General features: G+C 45.9%; 1 long non-coding RNA gene across 1 annotated transcript in view; it reads right to left on the bottom strand.

Moving 5' to 3' along the window:
* LOC142245801 (uncharacterized) overlaps positions 1-18,182 on the bottom strand; it is a 39,181-nt gene extending 20,999 nt beyond the window's left edge. The window contains exons 1-2 of the long non-coding RNA XR_012724793.1: positions 17,970-18,182; positions 17,762-17,858 (exon numbers count right to left, since the gene is read on the bottom strand). This is a non-coding gene — a long non-coding RNA (uncharacterized LOC142245801). The remainder of the gene's footprint in view (positions 1-17,761; positions 17,859-17,969) is intronic.
* Positions 18,183-19,145: the final 963 nt, after the last annotated feature.

Genomic DNA, 19,145 nt, shown 5'->3' with positions numbered 1-19,145 from the left:
AACAGTCCAATCAGTAGGACGTGCACCGGCCGTCGCTGTGAGTGACTCCAGCACATCTGCGACCACAGGACATCACTAGTCTCTCACACTGCTCTGGGGGGATTTTGGCCCACTCTTCTTCCAGTCTCTTCCACAGGACATCACTAGTCTCTCACACTGCTCTGGGGGGATTTTGGTCCACTCTTCTTCCAGTCTCTTCCACAGGACATCACTAGTCTCTCACACTGCTCTGGGGGGATTTTGGCCCACTCTTCTTCCAGTCTCTTCCACAGGACATCACTAGTCTCTCACACTGCGTTGGGGGGGATTTTGGTCCACTCTTCAGTCTCTTCCACAGGACATCACTAGTCTCTCACACTGCTCTGGGGGGATTTTGGTCCACTCTTCAGTCTCTTCCACGGGACATCACTAGTCTCTCACACTGCTCTGGGGGGATTTTGGTCCACTCTTCAGTCTCTTCCACAGTTCTTTGACTGTTGGGGGTTTCTTGGCCATAACTTTGTCACCAAGGATTTTCCAGAGGTTTTCTATTAGGTTGAGATCAGGACTCTGGGCTATGGCCGTTTCATCGTTTCCAGGAGCTGCTTTCCCCGTTTTGCTGTGTGACAGGGGGCATTGTCCTGCATGAGAATTTCTGCTGATTGAGGGATGGACACAAGTAAGGAGCCGCGTGTTGTGAAGAAGGTTCTGATCCACACTTGTATCACTCTGCCATGTATCTGTATGAGAGGTCCAACTCCTGCTGCAGAAAACATTCCCCAAACCATGACCCTTCCTCCACCACCTTTCAGCGACTTCTGAACACACTTTGGGTTCAGTATTTCCCCAGTTTGACGATGAACATAATGTTTCCCATCAGACCCAAATAAATTAAATTTGCTTTCATCACAAGAATGAGCTGTGGACACTTTTCTGTCCAGACAACATGCTCCTCACCAAAGGGGAGTCCAGACAATTATTCTGTTAATGAGAAGTATGGTCCCCGTAGAGTGGGCTTTCAGTCCAAATTCTCTTACACGTCGTGACACCATATGACGAGACAGATCCTTACCCTGTTCAGTGCTGATCTGGCGGCAATTCCAGCTGCAGGTTGGAAACGATTACCCATGGAGATTCTCCGCATTATCCTACCCTCTCTTGCATTTGTCTTTCGGGGGTGACCAGCCTTCTTGGGGGACTTGAAAGAGAACGTGATGTTGTAAATATGCATTATTCTCAAAATCACAGACTTGGAACAACCAACTTCTCTTGCTATTGCTGATAGGGTCACCCCTTTGGCCTTCATCTGGATAGCCTGCTGCCGGAGGGTTTCAGTCACTTTGGAACGGCAAAGTCAGTGCAAACTGGAAAGTTATTCTGCCAGTTACATAGGGTTTGTGAGATAATGAAGGAAATTAGCTCCAGGTGCAGATTAACACCAATAACTTGCAGGGATCTGACAATGTTCTCTTTCATTGATCTCATTTACATTTTTATGATTTGCTTTACAATAAATTGAATTTATGAAATAAGCGGAAAATCCTGCGAGTTTCCTCATGTTAGGATCTAATCACATAGGATGACACAACAATTAGGAAAGTGTGTGTGTGTTCTGTAATTTTGATCTTCAGTATCGAAGACTACAATCCCCAACATGTGACAACTACTGAACATGGACAAAACGCAACTGTATTATACTTCATACATTGAGTACTACAACCCCCATCATGACCCAACCACTGAACATGACCTTAGTAGATGCCCATGATAATCTGTACGTAGTGTGAGCACTGGCATTCTTTCCTATCCACTACAACTCCCAGCATCACCTGTTACATACTAGCCGAGTGCTGTGACACATCCGCTGCAGACCTCCATATATAATCATGTTACTTTGCATGGGAAAGCAGATGTAAAACCCTGGAACGAGCCGGGGGAAGAGATGAAATGTTTCTGGCGGACATCCACTGTTTCTGTGATTAAATCCTCATAATCTGCTGCTCCCTTCATGGGCTGCGCTGCCTGCGGACATGGGGCTATCAACAAGAAGGAGGCTAATTATGTGATTATAAACTAGGAGAAGCTGCAATCTACATCTCATACATATAAAATGCTGCGATCCGCCACGTCACAGCGTACTGCAAAACTGCACACGTGGATTAAGCAGAAATCCGATTTAGGAAGAATGAAAACGTCTCCATGATAAAACTCCTCACTGGATCCAATACCGTAAAGCAAATCACATTACTGCAAAAGACGTGTGTAACACTCAGAGGTCCCCTAGGACTGTACCTGACCCCTTCATCTACAGTCTTCATAATCACCAAGTAGCAGTTATCTTGAATAAAACAACTAAAATACTGCCCCTATGTACAAGAATATAACTACTATAATACTGCCCTTATGTACAAGAATATAACTACTATAATACTGCTCCTATGTACAAGAATATAACTACTATAATACTGCCCTTATGTACAAGAATATAACTACTATAATACTGCCCCTATGTACAAGAATATAACTGCTATAATACTGCCCTTATGTACAAGAATATAACTACTATAATACTGCCCTCATGTACAAGAATATAACTACTATAATACTGCCCTTATGTACAAGAATATATCTACTATAATATTGCCCCTATATACAAGAATATAACTACTATAATACTGCCCACTATGTACAAGAATATAACTGCTATAATACTGCCCCTATATACAAGAATATAACTACTATAATACTGCTCCTAGGTACAAGAATATAACTACTATAATACTGCCCCCTATATACAAGAATATAACTACTATAATACTGCCCCTTATGTACAAGAATATAACTACTATAATACTGCCCTTATGTACAAGAATATAACTACTATAATACTGCCCATATGTACAAGAACATAACTACTATAATACTGCCCTTATGTACAAGAATATAACTACTATAATACTGCCCCTATGTACAAGAATATAACTACTATAATACTGCCCTTATGTACAAGAATATAACTACTATAATACTGCCCTTATGTACAAGAATATAACTACTATAATACTGCCCATATGTACAAGAATATATCTACTATAATATTGCCCCTATATACAAGAATATAACTACTATAATACTGCCCACTATGTACAAGAATATAACTGCTATAATACTGCTCCTAGGTACAAGAATATAACTACTATAATACTGCCCCCTATATACAAGAATATAACTACTATAATACTGCCCCCTATGTACAAGAATATAACTACTATAATACTGCCCCTATGTACAAGAATATAACTACTATAATACTGCCCCTATGTACAAGAATATAACTATTATAATACTGCCCCTATATACAAGAATATAACTACTATAATACTGCCTCTATATACAAGAATATAACTACTATAATACTGCTCCTATGTAGTAGAATATAACTATTATAATACTGCCCCTATATACAAGAATATAACTACTATAATACTGCCCCTATGTGCAAGAATATAACTACTATAATACTGCCCCTATGTACAGGAATATAACTACTATAATACTGCCCCTATGGAGGAGGTTTTGGATGCGGTTTTGTAGACTCTTATCTGTCAGTTTTTCGATAATCTATGCTTATATGTGAAATCTTATTATAATGTATTGACTAATTAATGTGATTAGCGCTGAGTGTTGGATTAATTTGACTCTTTCTGCGCTGGGACACTCCCTGGTGAGTAATCGTGAAACAAAATCAGATTTCTGCTGATAATTAGCTATTAATGTTGACAGTATAACTCCTGATTAGTATTCACAGATCTGAAGCGATATGATGGTTTCGTTGATGACATGTACGATCCTAAGTGATGACTTATCTTTCAGTACAATCCACAATGCAATTTCTGCATTTCCCTCCAGGTTGGATGACAGCCAATGTGTGTGGCTGATACCAGAGAGAAATTATGTGACAATTTCTAGGTTGTGCTTCATGTAAAGAATTGTAGTCGCATTACCTGTTATACCAGAGCGTACAGACGCTCAGTGTGCAGCGCAACACAAGGGTGACACCGGGGATGGTACAGAAGGAAGGGTCTGGTGATGGGCAGAGGGGAAGGAGACACCTCATGCAACTCACCTGACTCTGTACCCTAATCTCCCTATCGTCCCTATACAAGGTCTGCCCCTTAAAGGGAACCTGTCATCAGAAATGTAGCTATAAACCTAAACGTTCCCCCCTCTGCAGCTCCGGGGCTGCATTCTAGCAAGCTTCCTATAGTTTTTGTGGCCCCTTTTATTCCAAAATAAATACTTTATAAACTTGTACCTTTTCGTATGCAAATTTCTTAAATCGTCCATGGGGGCGGGCTGCCTGATGTATGTTGCTGTCCTCCTGCCGATTTACACCACCCCCGAACACTGAATTTCAAACCTCAGGACGCCGCCCCTGGGCGCCCGTGGTCCCGCGCATGCGCTGTGCTACTGTAGCGGTGCCGTGCACTGCATGCACGTGTGACCGCTGGTGACGCTTTGCGCGGGCACCGACTGCTCCGTCCGCTCCTCCCATCTATTTCCTGCTGCTGAGCAGGATGGGAAGGAGGTGACGTCCGGTCATCTGGCCAGCGAGCGTTTGCACAGAACGCTGGAGGAAGAGGGGAAAGTGCGGTCACGAGGTTATCGGCATCACTTGCTGATGACACTCACAGCACCGCCCATAACCTCGTGCCCGCGCAAAGCGTCACTAGCGGTCACACGTGCACGCAGTGCACGGCACCGCTACAGTAGCACAGCGCATGTGCTGGACCACGGGCGCCCAGGGGCGACGTCCTGAGGTTTGAAATTCAGCGTTCAGGGGCGGCGTAAATCGGCAGGAGGACAGCAACGTACATCAGGCAGCCCGCCCCCATGGAAGATTTAAGAAATTTGCATACGAAAAGGTACAAGTTTATAAAGTATTTATTTTGGAATAAAAGGGGCCACAAAAACTATAGGAAGCTTCCTAGAATGCAGCCCAGGAGCTGCAGAGGGGGGAACGTTTAGGTTTATAGCTAAATTTCTGATGACAGGTTCCCTTTAAGCCCTCACTTGCCTTGAACTCACCCTGGCTAGTGAGAAGGCCGATGAGAGCACTAATCTCACCAGTACAATAGTCACTCAGCTTCTTCCAGAGACTAGCTCCTTCCAAAGTGTTCAGCAATAGACTGAGAACCTAGAACTGGCATCAGATGGTGAGACACGTGACTTTTTATAGCGAAGGGGAGTGGTCACAAAAGAGCTGCACCTGAGATTAAGGCTACAAAGAACAGCCAGATAGAAAAGAGTCCTTAACCCCTGCAGCACTAAAAGAGAGTAGACACATTCAAATACCAGTTGTAGACCTGCAAACAATAAGGCGTTGTGACCTTCTGGTCCCAAACTCGCCGGAGGTCTCCCCAGGGCGGAATACACTCATGACATTATCCTCATATAACTATCAGTTGTTACAATCTCAGCCAAATATTTTGAACGATATCCCAACTTTAAAACTAGTGATGAGCGAGCACTACCATGCTCGGGTGCTCAGTACTCGTAACTAGTGATGTGCGGGCACTACCATGCTCAGGTGCTCAGTACTCGTAACTAGTGATGTGCGGGCACTACCATGCGCGGGTGCTTTGTACTCGTAACTAGTGATGAGCGAGCACTACCATGCTCGGGTGCTCAGTACTGGTAACTAGTGATGAGCGGGCACTACCATGCTCGGGTGCTCAGTACTGGTAACTAGTGATGAGCGGGCACTACCATGCTCAGGTGCTCAGTACTCGTAACTAGTGATGTGCGGGCACTACCATGCGCGGGTGCTTTGTACTCGTAACTAGTGATGAGCGAGCACTACCATGCTCGGGTGCTCAGTACTGGTAACTAGTGATGAGCGGGCACTACCATGCTCGGGTGCTCAGTACTGGTAACTAGTGATGAGCGGGCACTACCATGCTCAGGTGCTCAGTACTCGTAACTAGTGATGTGCGGGCACTACCATGCGCGGGTGCTTTGTACTCGTAACTAGTGATGAGCGAGCACTACCATGCTCGGGTGCTCAGTACTGGTAACTAGTGATGAGCGGGCACTACCATGCTCGGATGCTCAGTACTGGTAACTAGTGATGAGCGGGCACTACCATGCTCGGATGCTCAGTACTGGTAACTAGTGATGAGTGGGCACTACCATGCTCAGGTGCTCAGTACTGGTAACTAGTGATGAGCGGGCACTACCATGCTCCGGTGCTCAGTACTGGTAACTAGTGATGAGCGGGCACTACCATGCTCAGGTGCTCAGTACTGGTAACTAGTGATGAGCGGGCACTACCATGTTCCGGTGCTCAGTACTGGTAACTAGTGATGAGCGGGCACTACCATGCTCGGGTGCTCAGTACTGGTAACTAGTGATGAGCGGGCACTACCATGCTCGGGTGCTCAGTACTGGTAACTAGTGATGAGCGGGCACTACCATGCTCGGATGCTCAGTACTGGTAACTAGTGATGAGTGGGCACTACCATGCTCAGGTGCTCAGTACTGGTAACTAGTGATGAGCGGGCACTACCATGCTCCGGTGCTCAGTACTGGTAACTAGTGATGAGCGGGCACTACCATGCTCAGGTGCTCAGTACTGGTAACTAGTGATGAGCGGGCACTACCATGTTCCGGTGCTCAGTACTGGTAACTAGTGATGAGCGGGCACTACCATGCTCGGGTGCTCAGTACTGGTAACTAGTGATGAGCGGGCACTACCATGCTCGGGTGCTCAGTACTGGTAACTAGTGATGAGCGGGCACTACCATGCTCGGGTGCTCAGTACTGGTAACTAGTGATGAGCGAGCACTACCATGCTCGGGTGCTCAGTACTGGTAACTAGTGATGAGCGGGCACTACCATGCTCAGGTGCTCAGTACTCGTAACTAGTGATGTGCGGGCACTACCATGCGCGGGTGCTTTGTACTCGTAACTAGTGATGAGCGAGCACTACCATGCTCGGGTGCTCAGTACTGGTAACTAGTGATGAGCGGGCACTACCATGCTCGGATGCTCAGTACTGGTAACTAGTGATGAGCGGGCACTACCATGCTCGGATGCTCAGTACTGGTAACTAGTGATGAGTGGGCACTACCATGCTCCGGTGCTCAGTACTGGTAACTAGTGATGAGCGGGCACTACCATGCTCAGGTGCTCAGTACTGGTAACTAGTGATGAGCGGGCACTACCATGTTCTGGTGCTCAGTACTGGTAACTAGTGATGAGCGGGCACTACCATGCTCGGGTGCTCAGTACTGGTAACTAGTGATGAGCGGGCACTACCATGCTCGGGTGCTCAGTACTGGTAACTAGTGATGAGCGGGCACTACCATGCTCGGATGCTCAGTACTGGTAACTAGTGATGAGTGGGCACTACCATGCTCAGGTGCTCAGTACTGGTAACTAGTGATGAGCGGGCACTACCATGCTCCGGTGCTCAGTACTGGTAACTAGTGATGAGCGGGCACTACCATGCTCAGGTGCTCAGTACTGGTAACTAGTGATGAGCGGGCACTACCATGTTCCGGTGCTCAGTACTGGTAACTAGTGATGAGCGGGCACTACCATGCTCGGGTGCTCAGTACTGGTAACTAGTGATGAGCGGGCACTACCATGCTCGGGTGCTCAGTACTGGTAACTAGTGATGAGCGGGCACTACCATGCTCGGGTGCTCAGTACTGGTAACTAGTGATGAGCGGGCACTACCATGCTCGGGTGCTCAGTACTGGTAACTAGTGATGAGCGGGCACTACCATGCTCAGGTGCTCAGTACTGGTAACTAGTGATGAGCGGGCACTACCATGCTCGGGTGCTCAGTACTGGTAACTAGTGATGAGCGGGCACTACCATGCTCAGGTGCTCAGTACTGGTAACTAGTGATGAGTGGGCACTACCATGCTCGGGTGCTCAGTACTCGTAACTAGTGATGAGCGGGCACTACCATGCTCCGGTGCTCTGTACTGGTAACTAATGATGAGCGGGCACTACCATGCTCCGGTGCTCAGTACTGGTAACTAGTGATGAGCGGGCACTACGATGCTTGAGTGCTCAGTACTGGTAACTAGTGATGAGCGGGCACTACCATGCTCGGGTGCTCGGTACTGGTAACTAGTGATGAGCGGGCACTACCATGCTCCGGTGCTCAGTACTGGTAACTAGTGATGAGCGGGCACTACCATGCTCGAGTGCTCAGTACTCGCAACTAGTGATGAGTGAGCACTACCATGCTCGGGTGCTCTGTACTGGTAACTAGTGATGAGCGGGCACTACCATGCTCGGGTGCTCAGTACTGGTAACTAGTGATGAGTGGGCACTGCCATGCTCGGGTGCTCAGTACTGGTAACTAGTGATGAGAGGGCACTGCCATGCTCGGGTGCTCAGTACTGGTAACTAGTGATGAGTGGGCACTGCCATGCTCGGGTGCTCAGTACTGGTAACTAGTGATGAGTGGGCACTCCCATGCTCGGGTGCTCAGTACTGGTAACTAGTGATGAGTGGGCACTACCATGCTCGGGTGCTCAGTACTGGTAACTAGTGATGAGTGGACACTACCATGCTCGGGTGCTCAGTACTGGTAACTAGTGATGAGCGGGCACTACCATGCTCGGGTGCTCAGTACTGGTAACTAGTGATGAGTGGGCACTACCATGCTCGGGTGCTCAGTACTGGTAACTAGTGATGAGTGGGCACTACCATGCTCGGGTGCTCAGTACTGGTAACTAGTGATGAGTGGGCACTACCATGCTCAGGTGCTCAGTACTGGTAACTAGTGATGAGCGGGCACTACCATGCTCAGGTGCTCAGTACTGGTAACTAGTGATGAGCGGGCACTACCATGCTCGGGTGCTCAGTACTGGTAACTAGTGATGAGCGGGCACTACCATGCTCCGGTGCTCAGTACTGGTAACTAGTGATGAGCGGGCACTACCATGCTCAGGTGCTCAGTACTGGTAACTAGTGATGAGCGGGCACTACCATGCTTGGGTGCAGGAACATGCAACCTGCGTCACTAATCCAAAGCAGTTTCCCTTGACTGACAGGTATCTGTCTATAGACATACATTAGGGAGAGACCTGTCAATCATGAGGGGTGGGGTGGGAAGACGTTATCCTGGTAGATGTCAGATACAGTTTTGTCTGACACTGCAGGGGGATTCGGGCAGCATAGCACACCGTTTTGTTAGCGGTGGCGTGGAAGTTGATTATTAATGGTCTCTTCTAAAGATAAGTCATCAATGTTAATGTTCTGGAAAACCTCTAGTAACACATATTATATAGATCCAGCATGTGACCAAGAAAAGTTTTAAAAAGTTTAAAAAGTTACAAAAAGTTAAGTCAATAATTAAATAAATAAATAAATAAATAATGAATTCCCTTCCATTAGCGCCACATCCGATGCCTAAATCCTCTTACATTCCATACAAATCATTTGCTTTCAGTCTAATTGTCTCAGGTCTTTTTCCAAATCGCTGTTTTTCATTCATTTTCACACTCGTCGGAAAATGCTCATCATTTCTGCCCTTTAGAAAAAAAGCAGCTTTCCAAAGTTCCTGCTTGTTATGTTTTGGCACAACAAAAGGTCAGCGTTAACTTTTTCTCTAAACATACGGCTTGCATCATCCCTCCTCCCGGCTCCCGTGTTAGGTTTTATCTGAAGGAAGGCAAAAAATATTTTACCCAGAAAGTGTCATGAGAATAGCAGAGCCGAATCCGCGATTTAAAGGGACACACCGACAAAGTGACACAAAGTGGTGCGAAGCGGCGCCAAAATCACGGAACAGCGCGATAGAAAAACTTTACAACTTTCTGAAATAATCAAATCTTTTTTAAAAAATCTTTGCAGTAAATTAAAATTATCTTTACATTTCACTTTTTTATAATTATATATATATATATATATATATATATATATATACATACAGTGCCTACAAGTAGTATTCAACCCCCTGCAGATTTAGCAGGTTTACACATTCGGAATTAGCTTGGCATTGTGACATTTGGACTGTAGATCAGCCTGGAAGTGTGAAATGCAGCAAAAAAGAATGTTATTTCTTTTTATATTTTTTTTTTAAATTGAGAAAAGTTTATTCAGAGGGTCATTTATTATTCAACCCCTCAATCCACCAGAATTCTGTTTGGTTCCCCTAAAGTATTAAGAAGTATTTCAGGCACAAAGAACAATGAGCTTCACATGTTTGGATTAATTATCTCTTTTTCCAGCCTTTTCTGACTAATTAAGACCCTCCCCAAACTTGTGAACAGCACTCATACATGGTCAACATGAGAAAGACAAAGGAGCATTCCAAGGCCATCAGAGACAAGATCGTGGAGGGTCACAAGGCTGGCAAGGGGTACAAAACCCTTTCCAAGGAGTTGGGCCTACCTGTCTCCACTGTTGGGAGCATCATCCGGAAGTGGAATGCTTATGGAACTACTGTTAGCCTTCCACGGCCTGGACAGCCTTTGAAAGTTTCCACCCGTGCCGAGGCCAGGCTTGTCCGAAGAGTCAAGGCTAACCCAAGGACAACAAGGAAGGAGCTCCAGGAAGATCTCATGGCAGTGGGGACATTGGTTTCAGTCAATACCATAAGTAACGTACTCCACCGCAATGGTCTCCGTTCCAGACGAGCCCGTAAGGTACCTTTACTTTCAAAGCATCATGTCAAGGGTCGTCTACAGTTTGCTCATGATCACTTGGAGGACTCTGAGACAGAAAGGTTCAAGGTTCTCTGGTCTGATGAGACCAAGATCGAGATCTTTGGTGCCAACCACACACGTGACGTTTGGAGACTGGATGGCACTGCATACGACCCCAAGAATACCATCCCTACAGTCAAGCATGGTGGTGGCAGCATCATGCTGTGGGGCTGTTTCTCAGCCAAGGGGCCTGGCCATCTGGTCCCCATGCATGGGAAGATGGATAGCACGGCCTACCTGGAGATTTTGGCCAAGAACCTCCGCTCCTCCATCAAGGATCTTAAGATGGGTCGTCATTTCATCTTCCAACAAGACAACGACCCAAAGCACACAGCCAAGAAAACCAAGGCCTGGTTCAAGAGGGAAAAAATCAAGGTGTTGCAGTGGCCTAGTCAGTCTCCTGACCTTAACCCAATTGAAAACTTGTGGAAGGAGCTCAAGATTAAAGTCCTCATGAAACACCCAAAGAACCTAGATAACTTGGAGAAGATCTGCGTGGAGGAGTGGGCCAAGATAACTCCGGAGACCTGTGCCGGCCTGATCAGGTCTTATAAAAGACGATTATTAGCTGTAATTGCAAACAAGGGTTATTCCACAAAATATTAAACCTAGGGGTTGAATAATAATTGACCCACACTTTTATGTTGAAAATTTATTAAAATTTAACTGAGCAACATAACTTGTTGGTTTGTAAGATTTATGCATCTGTTAATAAATCCTGCTCTTGTTTGAAGTTTGCAGGCTCTAACTTATTTGCATCTTATCAAACCTGCTAAACCTGCAGGGGGTTGAAGACTACTTGTAGGCACTGTATATATATATATATATATATATATATTGAAGATGTGTCACAAGTGGCAAAGTATCCAGTGTCTGCTCCCTTATTATTCCCGCTGCTCCCCTGATTGATTTGTTTTTTTGATACTTTTTACAGTTACAGACACATGGGCCATTTTTAGGGTTCAGTTTTATGAATTATAGCTCAACAAATAAAATAAACCAAGCACTACAAAGCTCCATCAAAGTCTACATAAAAATATACAAGCCAAGGAAAATGGAGCCAATAAACAATTTTTTATTTAAAATCGTTCTGAATTTTTTACTCACCAATACATAAAGCTGAGTGGGTGTGTGTGTGTGTGCATGTATGTATGTATATGTACAGTACAGACCAAAAGTTTGGACACCTTCTCATTTCAAAGAGTTTTCTTTATTTTCATGACTCTGAAAATTGTAGATTCATATTGAAGGCATCAAAACTATGAATTACCACATGTGGAATTAAATACTTACCAAAAAAGTGTGAAACAACAGAAAATATGTCTTATATTCTAGGTTCTTCACAGTCGCCGCCTTTTGCTTTGATTACTGCTTTGCACACTCTTGGCATTTTCTTGATGAGCTTCAAGAGGTAGTCACCGGAAATGGTCTTCACTTCACAGGTGTGCCCTGTCAGGATTAATAAGTGGGATTTCTTGCCTTATAAATGGGGTTGGGACCATCAGTTGTGTTGTGCAGACGTCTGGTGGATACACAGCTGATAGTCCTACTGAATAGACTGTTGGAATTGTATTATGGCAAGAAAAAAACAGCTAAGTAAAGAAAAACGAGTGGCCATCATTACTTTAAAAAATGAAGGTCAGAAAGACCGAAAAATTGGGAAAACTTTGAAAGTGTCCCCACGTGCAGCGGCAAAAACCATCAAATGCTACAAAGAAACTGGCTCACATGAGGACCGCCCCAGGAAAGGAAGACCAAGAGTCACCTCTGCTGCGGAGGATAAGTTTATCGGAGTCACCAGCCTCAGAAATCGCAGGTTAACAGCAGCTCAGATTAGATTCCAAGTCAATGCCACACAGAGGTCTAGCAGCAGACACATCTCTAGAACAACTGTTAAGAGGAGACTTTGTGCAGCAGCCTTCATGGTAAAATAGCTGCTAGGAAACCTCTGCTAAGGACAGGCAACAAGCAGAAGAGACTTGTTTGGGCTAAAGAACACAAGGAATGGACATTAGACCAGTGGAAATCTGTGCTTTGGTCTGATGAGTCCAAATTTGAGATCTTTGGATCCAACCACCGTGTCTTTGTAGAAAAGGTGAACGGATGGACTCTACATGGCTGGTTCCCACCGTGAAGCATGGAGGAGGAGGTGTGATGGTGTGGGGGGGCTTTGCTGGTGACACTGTTTGGGATTTATTCAAAATTGAAGGCATACAGAACCAGCATGGCTGCCATAGCATCTTGCAGCGGCGTGCTATTCCATCTGGTTTGCGTTTAGTTGGACCATCATTTATTTTTCAACAGGACAATGACCCCAAACACCCCTCCAGGCTGTGTAAGGGCTATTTGACTAAGAAGGAGAGTGATGGGGTGCTACGCCAGATGACCTGGCCTCCACAGTCACCAGACCTGAACCCAATCGAGATGGTTTGGGGTGAGCTGGACCGCAGAGTGAAGGCAAAAGAGCCAACAAGTGCTAAGCATCTCTGGGAACTCCTTCAAGACTGTTGGAAAACCATTTCCGGTGACTACCTCTTGAAGCTCATCAATAGAATGCCAAGAGTGTGCAAAGCAGTAATCAAAGCAAAAAGTGGCTACTTTGAAGAACCTAGAATATAAGATATATTTTCAGTTGTTTCACACTTTTTTGTTAAGTATTTCATTCCACATGTGTTAATTCATAGTTTTGATGCCTTCAATGTGAATCTACAATTTTCCGAGTCATGAAAATAAAGAAAACTCTTTGAATGAGAAGGTGTGTCCAAACTTTTGGTCTGTACTGTATATGTGTTGCGCCCACGGGGCAAGGGTTAAATTACTCGTCGCTGGCCCTGGTGATGTCGGGCCTGGGGATATCACGGTTGGCCCTTTTGCCCGGTTTCGTCGCCTTGAGGTGTACAATAAAGGAGGGGGGAAATGGATGATGATGGTGGAGGATTTGTCTCGTGACGTCACCTGTGGTATGCGGCCAGTGAATTAGCCACCGCTGCTGTCGCTGTCCTCCAGGGCTGATGGTAGTAGTAGCTAAGATGTTTCTTCTCCCACAGGTGGAGCGGGCCCCCGGCGAGCATGATGAGAGTTGTGGTAATGGTGGGCGATGAAGCACGGGGCGCCAGCAAGGACAGGCGGACACAGTCTCTGTAGGTTCAAGGTGTCTTTACTCACAGTCCTGGTTTACCCAGGAGATGACGGTCACCCCCCATGATGGTCTCCAGCCGATCCCGAGCAATTTGAGGTCACCACCGCTGTTCCCACTGTGAGTCCTCTCTGGTCGAGGTCCCTCCCATACCGGTGTATGTGGAATATGGAACGGGCTGTGGGTTGTTCCTGCACTCTCTGCAGACCCTGGAATCCCGTCTAGCTGTAGAGAACCCGGGCTGAGCTGTCTGCTCCAAGCCACAAGCCCTATGGTGACCCCAGAAGTGTGAGTAGAAGAAGATTGAACCGAGGTCCCAGGTGTGTCTCTCACCCCAATCTGTGCCTGGGGTTAACTATGTGTCAAGATGCTCCTTCCCTTTTTCCCAAGTGGTGCCCGCCCTAGTGTCCGGGAAAGTCCCATGCGTCGTGATGGCCACCCCCCTATCTACCCCAGGCCATCCCCCCGGTGGGAAGGCATCTGACTGTTTGTGGTGTGTGAATGTGAGAAACACCAGCAAAGTACTGTAATGCGCAGATGAAAGGGAAGGTCAGAGACTGCCTGCGCATGCACACTACAATACTTGGATCTGTCCTCAGCCGGGCAGATAGAAGAGCGCATGCGCAGGAGAGCAATGCTGGCCCCTGTGTGGATGACGTAGGACGTGTCATGCACACGGGGCTGGGAAGGAGGACGGCGACACCCAATACTGAAAGGATTTAGATTTATTTTTTCTTCATTCACATTGCATTTTATTAATTGATAAAAATAATCCATTAACTCTTCTATTTTTGCTTCTTACTGTGCAGATTTTTTTCTCTGCCTAATACTTTTGCACGGTTCCGTGTACAGGTTTGGGAATCACAATCCATGCTGTAAAAACAAAGCATAAAAGTCAATGGCGGGAGGATTGTGATTTTTCGCACTGTTGGAGTGGATTGGGATTTTTTTTGCATGAGTGGAGTAGATAGAGATTTATCGGACCGGTGGAGAGGATTGCGATTTTTTGCACCGGTGGAGAGGATTAGGATTTTTTTCACCAGTGGAGTAGATTGCAATTTTTCACATCGGTGGAATGGATTGCGATTGTTCGTACCGGTGGAGTGGATTGCGATTTTTCACACCGGTGGAGTGGATTGCTATTTTTCACACCGGTGGAGTGGATTGCGATTGTTCACACCGGTGGCATGGATTACGATTTTTCACAAGGGTGGCATGGATTGCGATTTTTCACAGGGGTGGCATGGATTGTGATTTTTCGCACTGGTGGAGTGGATTGCGATTTTTCGCACTGGTGGAGTGGATTGCGGTTTTTCGCACTGGTGGAGTGGATTGCAATTTTTTGCACTGGTGGAGTGGATTGCGATTTTTCGCACTGGTGGAGTGGATTGCGATTTTTCGCACTGGTGGAGTGGATTGCGATTTTTCGCACTGGTGGAGTGGATTGCAATTGTTCACACCAGTGGCATGGATTGCGATTTTTCGCACTGGTGGAGTGGATTACGATTTTTCGCACTGGTGGAGTGGACTGCGATTTTTCGCACTGGTGGAGTGGATTGCGATTTTTCACACCAGTGGAGTGGATTGCGATTGTTCACACCAGTGGCATGGATTGCGATTTTTCGCACTGGTGGAGTGGATTACGATTTTTCGCACTGGTGGACTGGACTGCGATTTTTCGCACTGGTGGAGTGGATTGCGATTTTTCGCACTGGTGGAGTGGATTGCGATTTTTCGCACTGGTGGAGTGGATTGCGATTTTTCGCACTGGTGGAGTGGATTGCGATTGTTCACACCAGTGGAGTGGATTGCGATTGTTCACACCAGTGGCATAGATTGCGATTTTTCACAGGGGTGGCATGGATTGCGATTTTTTGCACTGGTGGAGTGGATTGCGATTTTTCGCACCGGTGGAATGGATTGCGATTTTTCGCATCGGTGGAATGGATTGCGATTTTTCGCACTGGTGGAGTGGATTGCGATTTTTCGCACCGGTGGAATGGATTGCGATTTTTCGCATCGGTGGAATGGATTGCGATTTTTCGCACTGGTGGAGTGGATTGCGATTTTTCGCATCGGTGGAGTGCCCCTTTATCCGCCTGTTACTTGTGGTTCTCTCTCTTACAAGTATTGATTCCTATGTGGTAGAGGAATGGTGACTTATAAAAGTCGGACAAGGAAAATTTTCCTTCCTGTTTAAGAACAGCTGTTTTCCTCCGAGACTCATCAGGAGTTGCCTCGGCCTCATCATGGGCCATATTTAGAAAAGTAAAACCCCACACATATTTCCAGTGTGTGGTCTGCAGCTTTAGTGAGAGAAAAAAAAAAAAAGAAGATTCCTGTAGTTAATTGGTAAATTTGTCCCTGGGGCGGCAGAGCGACCTCCAGACGTTCAGCCGACCTCCGCGAATCACGTAAATAACTAAATATACAGAATGCAATGAAAACGATCTGCAGGAAAAGGCGAAGAAAAACACAAGAGTAGTAAAATAATAAGGAAAGGGCCAAAAATTGCAGAATAACTGCCCTTTGCCGCGAGTGACACAATTTGGTACAGTCTTGATAGTTTACGGTGCCCGGCAGTCCTATGTGAAAGACCCTCCGAGGACAATCTCAGGGGGAGATACTGGAGGGTGTGAGTATTTATACACCAGTCATAGGTGACATGGGTTTTGCACCTGCTCCAGGGTTTCGGCCCTGTTCTCTTCTCCTCACTTTACCACCACCATGGCCTGATACCATCACCACAGCTGCTCATGGCCCTCCAGACATTGCTGAAACCTCAGATTCCGGTTCCCCATGATTTTGGATGCACCTCATTCTTTTCGACAGAGGTGACCATTCCATTCATAAACATAAAAAGGCCTAGGGAATTAACGTACAACTGGAAAACTCACCACGCAGAACCACAACTTGTAGATCACCATAGAAGTGGATAACTAAAGGAACCGAGGTAGCAGAAGCTATATCTGGCACTCAGCCTCAGAATTCAGAACCTTATAAAAGATGAAGGCGGCTGAGGATGGTAATCAGCAGCTTGAGCTCACAGCAGGAATTATCTCCTGCTGAACTGGACAGCAGCACAGCCAGACTCAGCCGCTGCCCATGACAGGCTGTGCAACTAAGGAATCCCAGGCTGCCTGTCGCACTTTGCAGTGTTAACAGAGTCCAATGCTGCCATGACACCCAGCGACTGCAACACTGGACTATTAAGATGCACACAATATAAAACACATTGGACGCTAGATGTATGAACACTGAAGGAGTGGGGTAATCAGTGGGCTTGGCCCAGCACTTAAAGATCTCCGACCACCCTTCTCTGCGACCTGCTCCCATGTCCAGGATCTTGTGCATGCACTATCATTCCCAAGGGTGGCACATGTGTATGGTGGCCTAATGACGTAGCAAAAGTCCGTCTACTGATCTGCGCATGCGCTGCTCCCGGGGAATAGTAGCACATGTGAGATATCAGCAGGGGAGAGCAAGTTATAAAGAAAAGTGAGCTGTCAATCACTAACAGAAGGCCGGCAGTGGGAGGGGAAAAAGAAAGACAGGCCCGAGATCCATAAGTGTAGCGCCTTAGCCCCTGCACTTGTGAGATCAACTGCGAAAACATGCGCCGATGGATTTTTAGAGAATCTGACTCATTATACAAAAAGGTATAGATGTCATCAACATTTCCGATTCTTTACAGGGATGATGTTAGTTTAGGGTCAAAGAATCTGTTAACTAGTTATCCTTATGATTTATGCCACCGGGTTCCTTTTTTTTGGGAATCTCTGACCTTGACCTCGCTCGGTGCTGTAGCTACATGTTGTTGGATCTTCTCTTGTACTTCTGATTCTGATCTTCTTCTTAACATTGACCTTTGGCTGTTCTGACCCAATCATTTGTTACATGATGGTGCCCTTACCTGAAATCCTTACAAGAACTGCTCCTACCAATATATGACCCCTCCATGGACATCAACCTGGGGATCTGACCAAGATATCCTATACCTCCTTGTGTGGCTGAAGAGGAAGGAAAGACTAGGTTACTTTGATTCCGAACACTGGGAAGTCTGCGTCAAACTGGTCATTACACCTTCAATAGCCATCGGCCAAAGGGCTATCAACACTTACCTCCAAATCTAGAAATGGGTGGAGGTGGCAGCCTATCTCCCGGAAAATAGAAGGATCAGCATAGAAATTCAGCATGTCGGACCCGTCTTTCTTCTTACGTTCAGGGATTCCATTCATCTAAACCAATGTGGAAGTGCAAGATGTGAACCATCCATATCTGGTGGAGAACAATGTCCATGGTCATAAGGCTGGCTTGGAGAGTTGCCTCAATTACATGAGAATATGTCATCTGTTGTCTAAAGGGCTCTGTTGGATACAATTTTTGATGACCTGATTATTGGCAATATATAGACGATCTCTTCTAACTTCCAAAAAGCCTCTCGTGGGAAACCAAAATATTGGTAGATACCAAGTGAATCTTCTCTGTGTTATGGACGCCCTTGCCTGAAGCAATCTGGAAAACATCAATGTATCGTGAACTAATCACATAATCTGAAGCTGAGGTTATCTTTTGTATCTCGGTAAAGCCAAGCTCATCAAGAAACCTCAAGGATCCAGACTCGGCAAAGAGTCAATAATGAGACCATAGTTTTCTTAGAAAAACCTGTAGTACACGGAAACGCTGACACGCCAAGGTCCGCAAGATCGATTCAAGTCATCAGTTAATATTTTGTTTTTACTTATTTTTTTCCCCTTCACTTGGTTTCGGAGGAAAAAGATGTCCTTGAGGACCAGGATAAAAATACACCCGGGTCTATCACCGGGAAGAAAACTGGCGGTAGATATTGAAAAACGCAGCAGATGTCTTAGCGTTGACATCAGTCTTGAACAGTATCTCATAGACTCCTTGTTGTCACAGCTGTAATGACTAAGCTGAAGTCTTGGCTTTATCTGGAGTTGGCTGTTCCTTCTTAGGTGGACTCCAAGCTGAGCCAGCAGCTTACTCTTCGTCTGCAATGGCACCTCCATCGTTGGCCAAGTCTCCTGTCTACGCCAACCTTTCATCCACTGGGGAACGTCAACTTGATATGTCTGTAATTAAATATAATTGGGTTACTGGAGATATCGTGTTCAGATGTACATTTTCCTTCACTTAGATGGGAAAGGTTAATAACATAAGCCTTGGCAGAATTTCTGTTGGATCTAGAGGAACATTATGTGGTCATATCTCCAGCAGGAGAAAGTCCATGACCTTGGAGGATTTTCTAACCCCTTCCTAGTTAGACAACATTATAG

The sequence above is a fragment of the Anomaloglossus baeobatrachus genome, chromosome 7 (assembly GCF_048569485.1).
Source record: "Anomaloglossus baeobatrachus isolate aAnoBae1 chromosome 7, aAnoBae1.hap1, whole genome shotgun sequence".
Classification (NCBI taxonomy): domain Eukaryota; kingdom Metazoa; phylum Chordata; class Amphibia; order Anura; family Aromobatidae; genus Anomaloglossus; species Anomaloglossus baeobatrachus.
Note: the sequence above shows the minus strand (reverse complement) of the source record. Positions and strands in the feature narration are given on the sequence as shown.